Source organism: Xiphophorus couchianus, chromosome 24, assembly GCF_001444195.1.
Source record: "Xiphophorus couchianus chromosome 24, X_couchianus-1.0, whole genome shotgun sequence".
Taxonomy (NCBI): Eukaryota; Metazoa; Chordata; class Actinopteri; order Cyprinodontiformes; family Poeciliidae; genus Xiphophorus; species Xiphophorus couchianus.
The window spans coordinates 743,189-760,246 of record NC_040251.1 but is presented as its reverse complement, the minus strand read 5'-3'; the positions used below and the strand labels follow the sequence as shown (position 1 = coordinate 760,246).

The 17,058-nt window shown below is 36.6% G+C and overlaps 1 long non-coding RNA gene across 2 annotated transcripts; it reads left to right on the top strand.

The window, feature by feature from the left end:
* Positions 1-14,472: 14,472 nt before the first annotated feature.
* LOC114140322 (uncharacterized) lies at positions 14,473-16,828 on the top strand. 2 transcript variants are annotated; one of them, XR_003594556.1, is made up of 4 exons: positions 14,473-14,874; positions 14,956-15,036; positions 15,488-15,539; positions 15,705-16,828. It is a non-coding gene; the product is annotated as an uncharacterized LOC114140322 (long non-coding RNA). The 2 variants fall into 2 exon arrangements; XR_003594555.1 differs by lacking the exon at positions 15,705-16,828 and having other exon boundaries at positions 15,488-15,675.
* Positions 16,829-17,058: the final 230 nt, after the last annotated feature.

The window sequence follows — 17,058 nt, the reverse complement described above, 5'->3', positions numbered from 1 at the left end:
TAGAGGATCTTGTGAACAACAGATGGTTTAATTCAGAACATGTCACTGTCTCTGCAGTAACATCAACCTATTACCTATTATCTTTGTACGTATATTTGTGTTTTACAGTCAATAGCTGCATTTCCATTACAAATGTGTGCAAAACCTGTCAATATGTCACTAATGTTGAAGAAACAATTTTTCAATTGTGCTGTTGTCGTTAAATAAGAAGTGGTACACAAGTGTTCATGTAATTAAAAATATGGTGCAGCTATCATCCTCCTACCACTTCCTGTCGTCTTATTTGTCGTTTTTGCTGGCAAAAACTACAAAAAAATTTGCTGCTGTTGATCATCACTTTTGGAATGGAGAAAAGTTTGTAGTTTTCAAAACGCATTAATTTCCATACAGCCAAAGAAAAGCCCTGGTCCTACTGCATGCTTTTTTAAAATAAAAACACATGAGGTTTTTTTCCAAAATTGGTGTGTTGCCATTAAGCAAATTTATTTTTGCAATTCCATTTTTCACAATTTGAAGTGACCACAAAAGTTATTGTGATATGTGGCTCTATTTTTTAAGGAAGCTGAGATCCTTCAATGTGTGCAGCAAGATGTTGGAGACCTTCTATCACAGTGTTGTTGCCGGTGCCATCTTCTTTGCTGCTGTGTGTTGGGGAAGCAGCATCAGAGCCAGTGACTCTAATAGACTAGACAAAATCATCAGGAAAGCTGGCTCTGTACTGGGACTAAGGCTGGAGTCCCTGGAAACTGTGGTGGAGAGGAGGACACTGAAGAAGGTTCTGTCTATTATGGACAATAAACAGCAGCCTCTCCACCACATAGTGGACAGACAGCGGAGCTCCTTCTCACATAGGCTGCTCCAGCTCCGCTGTCGTAGGGATAGATACAGGAAATCCTTCCTGCCACATGCCATCTCACTGTACAATAAAAGCTAAATCATTGTTCTGCACTAATCAGTCCAATTTCGCACAACTGCACTGTGGCACACTGCTGTACATATATTTACATATAAATACTGTATCTGCATTTTTTGAATCTTTGCAAGGACTGCTCTAAGCTGCTTTTTAAATTGACAGCATTTTATATTTTATTTTTATTTTATCTTGTCTACAATTGCTACTCAGTGGTGGTTGTTGTGTGTCTTGTCTCTATGCTGTAACTGTGAAATAATTTCCCTGCTGGGATGAATAAAGTAATTCTATTCTATTCTATTCTATTGATGATTATGGCTTACAGTGTCTTAGAAAATTACAATATTAGATAAGATAAATAAAACAACTAGATATTTTTTAACACAAAAGTCAGGATATCCATTTCTACATTAATTACTTCACTCTTGACAATATTCCATGTTAAGGGCAATTTGTTGGCTAGTCACAGAAACACGATGGCCACTGAACCAGCCTTTGGTAGCTTTGGCAGTTTGGGTCAGCACTAAGTTCTGCTGGTAAATGAAATCAGTCTCTCTATAAGGGTTGTCAGCGAAGAAAATACTCTAAAGTTTCCTGTAGCTGGTTGTGTTGACGGTGAATTTCCAAACAGATGACAGACTTTAAGCAAAGTGAACTCTGTAGTTCTCCACTCTTCCCTCAGACTCTGCCACATTGATTTCCACATGAAATACAAACCTTATATTCATCTGAAAGGGAGTCTTTAAATGAATACTTCTTTTCCTCCTTAGCGAAGGGTAAGATGTTCTCTGATTCCATAGTAGCTTGACTTGATGCAACTTTTGTAGAATTTGAACTTTTACAAGGTTTAAAGCTTTGGAGATGTAACTTTACATGGTAATATAATTTGTTCTGAAATGATTTGTGTTTTGGAGTGAAAGGAGAAAAAGTTCATCTCTCCATCTTGTGCTTTAAGTAAAGTCAATACTAACATTGCTGCTGCCTGTTTACCATCTGTGGTACTACTCTAATCACTCCTTGGGGCTGAAAAATCCATATGCATTAGCATTTTAGTCATTTCCTGCTGCCATTTCATTTTGACAGACAAGACATTGATTAAGATATTCATGCTGATGCTCTGCAGCAATTAGTACATGACCTGTTCTGTTAAATACTTTGCTTTTCGAATCACAAGGGAGTTTTACTGTTCAGCACAACAATAAAGCAATCCTTATGAAATACCATTCAACAAGACTAGAAGAAATATTTTTACTTCATTTATAACATCAATGAACAATGAATCAGGAACTATGTTGTCTTAGTTTTATTAATAGGAAGTATATTCAGCCCAACAGTTATTAATAGAATAGAATAGAATAGAATAGAATAGAATAGAATTACTTTATTCATCCCAGCAGGGAAATTATTTCGCAGTTACAGCATAGAGACAAGACACACAACAACCACCACTGAGTAGCAATTGTAGACAAAATAAAAATAAAAATAAAAACTAACATGCTGTTAATATAAAAAGCAGCTTAGAGCAGTCCTTGCAAAGATTCAAAAAATGCAGATACAGTATGTATATGTAAATATATGTACAGCAGTGTGCCACAGTGCAGTTGTGCAAAATTGGACTGATTAGTGCAGAACAATGATTTAGCTTTTATTGTACAGTGAGATGGCATGTGGCAGGAAGGATTTCCTGTATCTGTCCCTACGACAGCGGAGCTGGAGCAGGGACAGAATTAAAAAATCAAATTAAAAGGCATGACATATTTCACTCCATGTATAATGAATCTACATGGTATATGAGTTACACCTTCTGAAATGAGGGACAAACATAAAATTGTTTAAGATGTGCCTATGTATGCTTTTTTTTGTTTTTATCTTTCTCAGTTCTCTGTAATTATGTCATTTGAAATCGATGATTTCCTCTGTTGCAGGGATAGTTTTTACACTTTTTTTATGCGTTACAACCTTAGTTTGAGCTGTAGGAGCTTTATTAGGACACATTTCCCTCAGCTGACTGTGACCTTGATGCTCTGTTTACAGGATGAATCTGCTCAGCTCTGTATTCAACAATGCCCACAGGGGCGACATAAAGGAGCAGAAAAACATGAAGATGCCTGAACACAGTGACAACAATACCATGAGATGTAAACTGTAAAAGGACCAGCAGCTAAAATCAATACAAATGGTATTTTCTGAGCAGCAGCTTTCAGAGCGTTAAGATGAGGTAAAGTATTGGAAGTTAAGGGATATTGCCTCAGCCAGGTGATGGCATTCACTAGAGTAAACGTGAAACCTTACATGTATTTTATTTGTTATTAGGTAGAAAATAAGTTAATGTAATTATGGTTGTAATCATCATGTTAACCATTGACTATGACTGACTATATGTGTATGAATGTTTATTTAAGTGCTCACTAAAAGTCAACAGACACTAACAGATTTATATTATCTGGAAATCATTAAGATGAGACTTTATGGGCTCAAACTATCACTTTCTTCTCTGTTATTGAGATCCTGTAACCCACTGACAGGATTGGTGAAAAGTGGCAGCCCTGGTTAGTTCAATCCCTGTTGGAAAACAAGTTCAATTTTGTGCAGAGAAACTGTTTATGCCTTGGCCCAGCACAGACTAGATACATGTTAAAAGGCTCAAAGGTAATGTGTTTTGAAGAAAAAACAATCCTCAGAGGACATGGCTGTAAGCCTTCTCTAGATCCACAAAATCCAGGTGGACAGGATAAGTATATTCCCATGACCACTCAGCAATTCTGCAAATTAAAAGATAAGCTCCACTTTTCCCTAGCCACGATGAAAGCCCTACTGCTCCTCCTGAGTCTGGGGCTTGGCAGTAGGTCAGAGCTTTCATTGCATTGCCCTAGGGAAAGCTTTAGCCAGGGCAACTGAGCAATGTGACCCCTTTAAGGTTGGAACAGACTCCTTTTCTGTTTGATAAAAACTGGGCCGACCACCCGGGTCTCCTCCTCCAGAGGTGCTGTCCCAGTCCTCCTTAACCCAATGAAAATTTGTGTAAACCTCTACCCTGCTATGTCCAGTTCCTTCAACATATAAGACCCGAGCTCTACCCATCAGACCTGGCTTCAGAAGAGTAATCTTGTTATCGGTCTCCATGATCTAATCAAGGTTTGCTTCTTCTTGCCTCTTCATTGAGATCATTTAACCACTCTAAGTCTGACTCTTTCCCCAAATGCAAATTCAAATTCAAAATTCTAATGATGCCTCCCCCTACTCTATGTCAAAGTCAGTGTGAAAGAACTCCACATAGAATAGGGCTGGAACATATGGTAAAGGGTCTGAGGACTTCAAAGTGCTTTACACTACAATGAGTCATTCATCCACTGATCCACATATTTACATGCTGAGAGTGGTAAGCTTCAGTCTGTGTCACCTGACAGGTTAGTCAGACTTTCAATCCAAACACACAACTCAGACTCAGAAAACAGTTTGACACAATTAATTATGAGAAATATTATCTACCAGTGAAGTCGATGCAAAGCTGGATGGGGTCCAAAAATCCACTGTCCAATAAACAGTAGAAGCAATCCAAGACAGGTCAGGGTCAAACCAGGAATCAGATAAGCAAAGGAGGACCAAACAAGGCAGACAACTAGGTTAACATTATGCTGAGATGTTCACATCAGTTGAAACAAAATAGTAGCTTCTACAGGGAAAATTGATCATAAGTAGGAAGAAAAACAATAGGACACAGGTGACAGTAATTCAGGTGCAGCAGCAGACCTGTCACCACCAGGTCCTCAGACCACCACCTGAATGGAAAGCAGGTGAATTGTCTTGCCCAAAGACACAACAGTGAAGTGATTTAAGGAGCAGGGGTTCAAACCGGCACTCCATTAACTACCGGACAATCCCCCACAAACCAAATCAAGAGATTTGTGTGCATTTTTACTGTTGCTGTGCACCATGCTCCCACACTAAATACTGCATGAATGAAATAGGAAGCTGAAGATTATGATTCCAAAAGTTATGGTCTCCAAAAGAATGAACATCTTGGTGTCCATGGTCTCTGATGCAACTTCCTGGTAAGTTCTTTGGGATAGACCTCTTACTTTCTGCACTCTATGTTTTAATATCCCTGTGGTTATTAAAACATAATTTCAGAGTGGACACCTACAGTAAAATAATTAATACAGTAAAAATACTCTAGAGATTGAAAAACATGTAAAACTCATGTAATGAGAAAAAAAAGCCTTTGTCCCTGTTCCTGTGATTTTTATCAATTGTGTTTATAATCAGCTATAAAACAGCTGTCAAGCTGATCTGGTGATCAAGCTGTTGCATCTACTGTAATCATGAAGGTGTAGGTTCCTGATCATCAGTAAAAATATTTCTCAAAGGTGCAAGCAAACAGAGCAGGCCAGAAGTGTCCAATGTGCTAAGCAATGTGTTGTCTGCATGTTAGATCATACCTTAATTAGGAGCTAGTGATGGCAGACCAGCAGTCTGGAATGATAAAAGAAGCAACAGATGTGAAGCCACTACTAACCTATCCAGAAAAAAATCTGCTCTTTTTTATCATTTGCTGTGAAAAGCTAATAGCAACCCAGTCGCAAACTGCTAGTTTGCAGCAAGAGAAAGAAAAAAAAATGCGTATTAACTAATTGTTCACATTATGAACGTTTCCATGTGCTCAGATTCTTCAATATAGCAACATGGCCTAGTTCAAGCACAAACCAAACCAATCCACACCCTTTTTGATGAATAGCTCAGAGAAAGTCCAGAAATTGTCCAATGGAGAATAAATGATTCACGATCTGAAGGCACTGTGGTTGTTGAAGAGCATCGCTTAAAATATGAAGTTGTTGCAAAGAATTTGTGTGACATTTTTCTCTCCCTTTGAAATGGGATTTGTCTCCCCAGCTGTCTTGAAGCAGCACCATTGTGTAAACAACTTGAGTAAAACTAATTGTGGATTTGATCCACTCAGAGTTCAGGAACATCTGGTTTGGGCCTAAAAGATTCAGCCGACACTCACCTAACTCTTTTACTTGAGATGTAATGTGTCTCCAAAAATTTAAGACACATTAATAGCTGGGTGTAAGTTATTTACATTTAATAGCATTTTATTTGAAACAAATATTCTTCAGAGTTTGTAAACATACTGTGAGCAATTATTTGACCCCTTAACTGCAGAACAATCTTTCATGTTCATTGGATAGATACATTGTGGACAACTCGACTAAATATAAACATTTTGAAGTAGTCTTTGGTAGCTTCTGCATGATTTTTTTTAGCCCTTTTTTATTTTTGAGGAATTTGGATTGAAATTTAAAGAGGCAGTAGCCTGTTATGCATTTTCCAGGCCATTTGCAGCCATATCATGACAACATGATCAAGTAACTATGTTATGTTCAGTTGTTATAAAAATACTATATATATATTAAATATGACTTAAAAGAAATTTGACTTAGTAATTTAACACCTTGAAATTTTCTCTTTAAAAACTCAGAGTGGGGGAAGGCAACCACATGAGAGTAAAGGATTTCTCAAACATGCATAAAAAAATCGAGGCAACACTTCAGGTGATTTTCGATGACGAAATAAAACTATAACATTACGTGAAGCTCAAAAATGTCAATTTTCCATAATACAGACCTTTACAGTAAATATTTGAAAATGTAGGAAATTATGTGACTTCGAAATCTTTGACTACCTTCCCAAATTTTACCTTGTTGCTTAGCTAGCTCTTATGTCAATGAACTGCATTATATTTTCCAACATCCTATTGAAGTTCATCAATCAGATCTTAAAATCGGTTGGATGCAAACAGGCACGCTGTTGGACCACTGCAGTGTACGAAGCAGTGGAGTGTGATCAGTGATGCCGTAAATGATATAAGCTGGCAACAGTTGCTCAGCTGAAACGCAACATAATTTTACCTGACACAGGCTGTAATTTTTACAAATGAGGCATCAGCCAATGCAGACTCTGGACCTGAAAACAGCAGGCTGACCCATAAATTACAATCAATCAGTCTGCCAATCAATCAGCGTTCCAGCTTACCCAGCATCGACACCTTCACCATGAGCTGGTAACAGCCGCCTGCCACAGCGGAGTCTTGAGGGAGCCAAGCTTTTAAACGTCAAACTAGAAAATTAGTTCCAGCGGGACGACGGCAGAGTGGGCCTTGTTTTCCCTCGTCAGGAATAATACGAACACAACTGGGATTCTACAAAAAGAGCCGATTGGAGGTAACTTTCCATGTTATCTTCCGCTCAGGTAATCCCTGGATAACATTCATTTTTAATGTTTAGAGGGTTACTTACAGAAGTGTAGCCTGTGTGGCATATACCAATGCAAATTGCTTTGTGTGTTAGTTCAGTGATTCTTGAGAAGAGGGACAAAACAGGTCTTATGGATAAAGCACAAAATTTGAATAAAATATACACAAAATATAATTTTTTCAAATATCTGACTAAACTAAACTGGGCCATGTGAGCACAACAATGTATGTTTTCCTGGTGTATGATTTTTTTTTTTTTTTAAACTTTGTAGTAGGTAGATGGTGTCTTTAAAATACCTTGTCCTGGAGCAGAACTCAGTACATTATAATAGTTTGAAACAAATAAAGGAATACTAAGATTATATACTATGGCAATTAAGTATAAGTATTCAAATAAATAATTATAAAAGTATCAATAAATTGAATTAAAAATCATTTTTATATATTTTCCAACTCAATTGAAATTTGTCCCAAGTTTTTGTCAACATCTCTTCCTTTCTCATGCAATGTCAACTCCGTCAGATGGACTTTATGTTGTTTTTTTTTGTTTAAAGTAATATTTCTTTTGTTACTTGATAAGCATTTGTCTGTAAAACTGAGTAAAAATATCACTAATAGGGTCCTTAAAAATGATTTTATATTTATTTTGTCAGATGGTGATGACAAAGTTCTGGGTCAGGTCCATTAAAACTTTAATTTTCAAAAAATGTAACTGGGAGCCTGCATCTTAGCATCTTTACATTTCCGAAACATTATTTGTCATATTTGTATACATAAGCTGGAGGAATAATTTAAAAAAATTTGAGGAAAATTTAAACCCATTTTGTCCCACTTCTCAAGAATCACTGAGTTGTTGCCATACATCAGTGTTGTGCAGCAGCCTGTTGTTTAACATTGCCTTTAACACCAGCTGCACCAATATAGACATTTTAATCAAACACAAAAAGAAATTAAACAAATCAAATTAATTTTCTATCTCTGTTATTCTCTTTTATTTGGCAGGTAGCACAACTTTTTATAGTAGAGGACATTTTATTAGGAGGCACTATCAAAATGCCAGACAGCAACAGGTGGCTAATATAATCTCCCCAACAGCTAATGTTATTTCAGAAGAGCTTGTGTCTACAGGTGTTAGAGTGTCAAGAGTCCATAACTGTCGCTGTCTTTGCCTGCACCTGCAAGTATCCACAGCTTTTTGTTTTCAAACTCCCACTTTTTTGTTTCCCTGACAACAGTGACGTGCTCCACTCTGCAGACACAGAAAATATCTGTAATTACTTAATTATTTATTTAGTTTTCTTTTATTGAAATGAAACAGTGCAGTGTTTTGAGAGGCATTCCACTCAAAACACTGTTTTTTATTGAATTATCTGATTGTAAGAAAACAACAGCTATGATATGAAAGTTTAAAACAATAGCTTTTCAAAAAGTGATGCTAGCACTACCATTGTATGTGATTCCATAATAAGCTTGACAGTGAATGGGTGTGAAAATACTCTTGAAGAAATTGCTGGGCAGAAAATTCAAGTAAACACTCAAAAAACCCTCAAGCAGCTTCATGCATTTCAGACTGATTTAAGCAACCCAAACTGATGGAATATATTAACTGTGTCCTTTAGTGATAGAGAAAAACTACTTTAACTACAGGCCAGCGAAAGGTTGAGATGAAGAAAATCAAACGACCATATTTATTTCAACAAAATATCTTTCACAAACGTTTCCATCTCTACCCACTTGTCTCCTGTGTTAAATCTGTTTATTTTAACACAATTTCTGATAATGAATGTGTGTATTACAGCTGTTACATCTAAATTAGGCAATGGGTGGGGCAAATTCTTATCATCTTTTCATTATATGACCAATAAATGACTTATTTACTTATTCATGAGAAAGTCACTACCTGCATTTCCATTAAAAATGTGCAGAAATATTTGTCTATATTGCACTAATATAGAAATAAATCTGATTTTTTTTAATTGCGATGTTTCCATTGAATAAGAAATTAAAATCACATTTGAATAAGTTATTAAAAATAATGGCAGAGACGGATGTACACAGTTTCATGAAATATATTCATATAGCGCTCATCATCTATCAGCTATCAACAGAGGAGTCGGCATCTTTTTCAGGCGTTGGAGCAACAAGCGCGTTGTACGTTGGAGCGTTTATGTTTGCTGTGTTTTGGGGAAATTGTAATGAGCCATTTTACACAACAGCTTTGGATTCAACATGTTCAAATGACTCACCTTTTTATAAACTTTGCGATGCTGTGAAAGTTCTGGTGGAGCCAGTTTCACAAGACCAACCATCAAACTCCTACTGCTTCCTGTTGTCTTGTTTGTTGTTTCCGGCAGTTGATCATGTGACTTTTGTGATGCGAAAACAGTGTTTCCATTGTGGTTTTACGAAATATGTTGATATCGAAGAAAAATAACCTCATCTTAGCACAAAATTTATATTAAAAAACATTAGTTGTTTTTTTTTCAAAATTGGCATTTTCATTAAGGGAATTTATTTTTGTAATTTCAAATTGTGAAATTCTATGGTTAATGGAAACACAGCTAGTGAGGCCTGTAGCACTTTAGTTTTTGCACTGCGATGTGGAGAGAACTCTCAGTAGGCTTTCAACCTCAGCCTTGTAAGGAGGAGAGAGGTTTCTTAATTAGTTGTTGGGATAAAAAATGACATACAAGCTGAAAGTCATGAACAACATTTGTTGAAATGTTGTTCATGACCTGCTCTCCATTGACGTGTGGAGAGTTTGAATCTATCAGCTGGCTCTACTCCATTCATCTGGTTTGGTAAATGTAGACGGTAACAGATGGCTTATCAAATCAACCGCCAAGTCACTTTTTTTTCACTTTCTACTGATGATTATTCAGATAGATTTGTGAAACTTTGAGCTTCGAATACTTTAGAAAAGCAGAACATGTAAAGTAAACATATAAAATCTATTAAAACTCAAAAGTGTATCTGAGAAGATGGAATCTAACTGAACACAATTAAAAATAAGGAAGAGGCCATAAAGAGTGAAAACTGACAAAGCAAACTGAGAAATACCTCCGTGATAGATTGTGTTTTCAAGTCACATAGTGCCATTTTATAGCATGATCAAGTAACTATGTTACCTTTAGTTGTTATTTAAAAAGCTGTATATATCAAATATGAAATATGAATGAAGAAATTTGACTTGGAAATTTAGGGCCTTGAAATTAGGTCTCTGTCTCTTTAAAAACTCTACATTTCAACATCATGAGGGGAAAAGATTCATGCTTGTCCTGGTTGAAGGAGCTCCAGCTGACTATAACCACTATATTTGTTTGTTTTTTTCCTGAATAAATTCATTAAAGAGTAAATGTATCAAACTAAAATTATCCCCAATCTCCACTGTTTAAAACTGATTTTGGGCAGTATCATGGTGGTTTTAGGTGTGGTTGAAATTAGTGAATAAAAAGGGGCGTGTACGTTGGCGCGCGGCGGCGCAACCGGAGAGGAAGACGCACACCGTTAGATCTGTGCAGCAGGAGATTTGACTTGATTGAATGATTAAAACAAGTAAAGAATCAAAGAAAAGAGATAAAATTCTCCCTAAAAAAAGAACGGAAACTTTCGGACATTTAATTATTTAGGTTTTTTGCTGATATAAACTGAGTGTATATAATTATTTTTTGAGGAACTTTTGGTTATTGATCTATTTATCAGAATAACTATTGTCAAGGAAATCGAGATCATCCCACTTCCCCATGCTGGAGATTTAAGTTTAACAGTAATAATAAATAAAGTTATCTTTAAAATTAATCACACAAGTGACATCCAAGCCCAACAATAGACTTAAACATCAATAAAATAAATCTGGTTGTGTGTGTTGTTTTTGTCTCATGCAAACTTTGCTTTAATTCTACTTTTTTCTATCTAATCATAAGAAATCATAGTCAGACAGAGAGAGTCATGAAACAGGAAGAGCAGGTTTCCTGGAAAAAGAGGAAGTAGGTTTCCAGCCTGCAGATGTATAAGAATAGTTGAGACTATTCCTTATTTTAAAGCATGAAAGTTTTAAAGAATGAAATCTAAACATTTTGAGTAATTGGATAAGATTCAAAGTAAAATACTTACGTATATTAATATTGGTTTACTTTTAATAACACTTACACTTACATTTGTGGGAACACTTACAAGAAAAACAAGTAACTAATTTTGGTATCAAATAATTAGAATCATGGATTATTCTTGGTTTCTTTTCAGAAAACATCTGTAATAACTCACATTAAGATTATAATAAGAGTAATTAATAAGTTATGGTTATAACATTATACATGAATGCTAAATCGGAGAAGCTAAAGAAGTTATAAATGTGATTTTGACATTGAACTTGAAATGGTGTAAAATGTGTAACTGCAATTAAACATCACTGATATGTTGGAGGTAGATGGTAGGTGAAAGGTTAAGGGAAAAGGGGAACTAACAGGAGAGCAGAGATGATCAACGCCTTATTTGGAGATAGATTGTTGAACAACATAAATGTTTCAAAGAAAAGGTTGTGCAGGCCATGGTCATAGGAGGACCATTGGGCAATCCTGAGAGATTAGTAGAGACATCAAGGCATAATGTCTGTAAGACAGTGATGGATATGAGATCATCTGTCTGAGCAGACAGACATTTAAACAAGCACAGCAACAGTGCTAGCCAAAGCAAACGCACCAAAAGGTGGATAAACCCTATAAAAGGTGGGTGCAAAAGAGGAATCTTTGGTTGGATCCTCCAGGCAGCTTCGAGCCAAGATCCAGATGGACAAAGAACTCTGCAGCTGAAGAAGAGCCGGGGCCACAGAGCCGAAGACTGTCCTGTGCATGGGGACCAACCCATCAGCCCCGCAACATGTGACTTCAAATCGCACTTCTCTCATCAGCTGGGTTCAGACCCCAAAGACAAAGATGAAGATAAAGGCAAAGATGAAGACCAAGACAAAGGCAAAGACAAAGAACAAAGGCAAAGAAGAAGAACTGGTGCCTTCCTTCCTGCCAGCACCAAGTCCTGTGTGACCTCAGCATCCATGTGGAGAAGAAGCTTATCAGACCTACAGAGATCCCTGCCTTCGTCGATCAAGTTCCTCCTCCTGCTGCAACACCTTCTTCATCATCAGCCCAGGTCTGGGGTTCAAAACACCATTCTCTGTCAGTCTCTCTCAAAGGTTCGCTTTTTAATGTCAGCATTAGGGAAAGATAATCTAGATAATTGATTTTACTTATTTGATTATTTCTGCTACTGAATTAAGCTGTACTGACCCTTGTAAAAATGCCTTACTAATAAAATATTTAGCATAAAGAAAATCTAAAAGATGTTGTGGACATTCAGTTAATGAGTCACCTTAAAGTTCTTTGATGGTTGTAAAATAGCTGTGATGTTTGATTCTGGAGAGGAAGAGGTGGAAAATGTTTTTAGGTTGCTGGTAGCCCATATGTAAAACATCACCTTAGGACTCGCCAGAGTCACTAAAACCTACCTGGTTCAATACCAAGTGCACGTTGTAATACAGAGAAGGAGCGACAGTTAACAGGTGAGCTCTGTGAAACTAGTTGGCTGCAGGCTGCTCAGTCTGGCTAATTCACAGGGGGAAGAAGGTTGGGACACCTGGATGTTGGTCATTAGAAACCAGGCGAATCTTTTCTCAATGCCAGCTTGAACAGAGTTTACTTCATTTCTGGACAGGGTAAATCCCAGCAGATTTAGGAAACTCAATTAACCCGTTAGACGGAGAGCTGGTAGCACATCTCCCCTCTTAGAAGAGGAAGTAGAGAGCAGAGAGAGCGGGGAGGAGGGGGGGTTGCGCAACAACACTATTATTATTTCTTAGTATTGTGATTTTTTTGAATAAATGATTGTTGCTAAAAATCAACAAAATTTATATTGAGTGGTTGGATATTTATCAAATTAAATGGTGCAACATATTTTACCTGATTCCTGTGACAGATCCGCCTTGAGTATATTGTGACGTCTGCTTTACATCAAGCTGAATTTTACACATTTCTCTTGCTTTTTTAATGTTATCTGAGAAAGTAGAGTGTGAGATTAATTTCTTAGGTTAGATATTACTTTGAGCATTCCACATTCTGACCTTGTGGAAAAATTGGCTGTAGAGTTTACCTCAGCAACTGTCTTAATATCCTCTTTTCTTGTTTGCAAAATGATGGATTTCAAATTGTTTGAAAATACCATATCAACCCTTTTCATATTATCAGGCCGGCAACAACTGCTCCCTTTTTAACATTGCTAATTTCTTCCAGTTTGTAAATGTCTTCTTTAAATAAATCTCAAAAGAAGCACAAAGCAAGTAAAAATGAAGAATAGCTGCTTGATAAAACTGATCTGGCTGAACCCAAACTGACTAGTTGGTATTTTGATAAAAATCCATCTTGAAAAGTGTAGAAGTTGGAGGCAGAACTTGCTGGTTGAATACACCAGAGGGGAGCCGGCTGGTTGATCAGCTGATGTTGGCTGGGGTTGAGATCAGCAGATGTACCATTATGTGGGCAGAGTTTGACCACATGGCTGGCTGGAATTATGGCTGTGCTTAATTTGTGTGTGGAGGAAGTGAGCCAAGCAGGTTCATTTAACACACGCCTGTCAATTTACTGAGACCTCAGTTTTCAGTCTGTAATTACAGTCAAGCCTAATAATATATTTGTTACCTTTGTAAACATTCTGTCCCTTAATTGTGTCGACATACAGTAGAGTGAGTGACTTTGATTTCCACTAATTAACGCTGGCTGAAAATTATCCATACAAACTCTGAAATATGAATATATCCACCACTAATATTTTGTAAATGTATCATAGTACGTTGTAGTAAAACCACACTGATCTTGGAAGAATTGAAGGAGTTTATTTGAATTAGTTATGTAACCCCCATAAACTATGCTGATCTGTCTGTATGTTATTTGCGTTTGTTTGTTAATTCTTAGAATGTCCTGTAGGGGGCACTAGACCCACATTTCTCCTATGTCTGTAGAGAAGAAGAGTAAAGAGTGGAGAGAAGAAAAAGAAATGGCAGACTATGTGGATTAAGCACATTTAAGCAGAAGTAGAGAAGTTACTATTCATAAGTGCTGCTGTGATACGAAAGAAATCAGTTTATTTTGAACTGAATAATGTGTATTCTGTTCTGGGATTTCTCCGTTTTTTTTTTTTTTTTTGGACGGTCGATATCTGAACGAGCCAGTGGAGTAACAGAAGCAGGAGGTTCCCGCCGCCATCTTTGTGATTCGGACTGAAGCCTGGAAAGACGGAGGGACTGGTGCTGCTGGAGCTGGATATTTTGCTTGGACAACAGATAAGCTTATTGAACAAGAAAGGGGCCCCCAATCCTTTAATTTTTTTTATTCCACAAACTATTTGTTCATGAACAACAAATAAATCTGCTCTAGAACTGGATGAGACCTCTGTGACCTCTACATCATGTGACAGTGTGGCGTGTCACCAGCCGTTTGCATGTACGAGGCCGCACATGAGTTTAGGGGGGGAACATGTAACCCGCAACTAGTAAAGGACTTTTATTTTTGCGGGCCCACTTCCTGTGTTGCCCCAAACTCTGCTAACTTATTTAAAGCCCCGCCTCCAGCTATCCTCACCTGTTTCCGCTGTGATTGTGGTTTGCTGTTGGCGTCTTTCTCAGGAATTCCCCCCAAAATCTTTAAATCTATTGAATGGTTTCCGGGTGTGTTTGTTATTTGGTAACAGTATTACTTTTTCATGTGGTACTTCTGCTCGATTTCTCATTGGAGGGTTGGTTTATTAGAATCACTGGCATTGTTTACCTGGACCGTCACCAGGATTCTGTCAGTGCTGATTGTGGCTAAGCCCCACTGTCTTCTAAAAGGTAACTTGTTGCTGAATTTTGTGTTCTGACAAGTTTACATTGATGCTGAGGCACTGAAGTTTAAAATAAAATTGATCAGAACAGAATGTAGCTACACTTAAGTTTGATATTGCGCAGTATATTTATTTATTTATTTATTTATTTTTTCCTTTCCTCACTCTGCTTGAGTATTTGATAATTAATTAATTTTATTTTTCTTGATTGATATTTTGGAACTGCACTTTAACTTTAAATTGATTAGTTTGAAATATGATACTTTTTGTTTTATTTTATTTAAATGATGGTTAATTTAACCTGATTGAAATGTTGTCTAATAATTAGGAATCTAATTATTGCATTTGCATTTTGTAAGCATAAACTAGATGCTTAAATTTAATCATTATTTCCTTTGTATTATATTTGTACATATTTGTTTTTGATGAAACACTTAATGGGTTTTCTGACCTTTTAGGTCGGGTTTTTTTCCACCTGTCGGATCAGATCTTCATCTGGATCGGAAGATGGTGAGCTAGGAATGGACTATGGACTTTATGATTTTTAAATTGATTTATTCTGAGTCAATTCTCATGTGTCTCATCGTGTTGCTGTAATTGTATGTTTTTATTCAAATCACTAAATATATATGCACCAAAACTAAAATCACTGCCTCCTGTTTTTTCACACCTCAGGCTCCTTAAAGGACACTCTTCTGGTGCTGCTTTTGTAGCCGCAGTTAACTGCCTAGCCCATAAATGTTACACAATAATAAGTTGTCTTTTTCTAATGAGACAAAATGTCCAGTTTTGTAGGTTACCAAAATTTCTTGGAGGCCTATGCATTCCCCACAAGAACCGGAGCTCATGTCCAGAAAGGACAGAACAAACAAAACTTCTTTCTGGAGAGAAAACTTTGAAAGTTGCAAGAACTAAAGTACACAACCCTTGTAAAAGTCTCATTAGAACTGAAATTTTCAGAGAAATCACACAATAATTCTTGGACACCACAATAAAAAAGGCTCTTGCTGGGCAATGTGTGAAGAGAAAGATGCTGGAGCCCCTAAGAACAGAATAATGCCATCTGGGAGAGGGAACAAATTCCGGATTTTTTTTACGTAAGGTTTTATTAGTTTGTTAAAATTCAGAGATTTAAATATATTGATATTGCAATTTTGCAAAACCTGTGTGCTGATGTCATTTTTAAGTTTTTGATTGTTTTATTTACTGATGTTGGAGTTAAATGGAGTCACAACTGTGAATATACTTTAACACTTTAAACTCTTTCCTTGTGTGACATTCTGAACAAAATTGCACTGCTTTACCTCCATAGTTCTGGTTTATTATTTGGCCCAATGTATAAATACTTATATAATGTAATTATAATGCATAAAGTCAGATTTAATAAGTGGAGATTTACTTCAGTCTAAGTTGTGTATCTTGGGTTATTTCTGTTGTCATATTTAGTGTATTCTACAGCCTCACTCCCTGCTAAGTTGATTGTACTCATCTGGTTTCCATGTCATAATCACAAGCTTGTTGGGTTCATTCTCTCACTGTTGGATCTGGTTCCTGGTATTGTCTGTATTTTGTCCTGTTCAAAAACCCATCATGACAAACATGGGCTGAAAGGCCACTTAGAGAGGAAGAAGCCATTATTCCAAAGGTCAGCAAAACAAGTCGGACAGGTTAGAAATGCATCCAGGTACAAATGGCTTCATGTCCTATGATCTGACAAAACTTTCTGATATGTTCATATGAAGTGAAGCTTCACAAATTCACAAAATAAATGTGGAAATACTGAAGCAAAATCTAAAAAATGGACAAAAATAGGTCTTCTAAATGGACAATGTCCTTCAACTTACCACTAAGTTAATTACAAAGTCTCTGAAGGATAACAAAGTAAATGATTTGGAGAAACCATTTTATTATTCAAATAATTAGGTAATCCTGACTAATCTGAAAAAGGAACAAAACTTGTTTCTATAGAGTGTCTGTGAACATGTCACTTCAACCAAATCTAACATTTAAAATAATTATACTTGAAAAA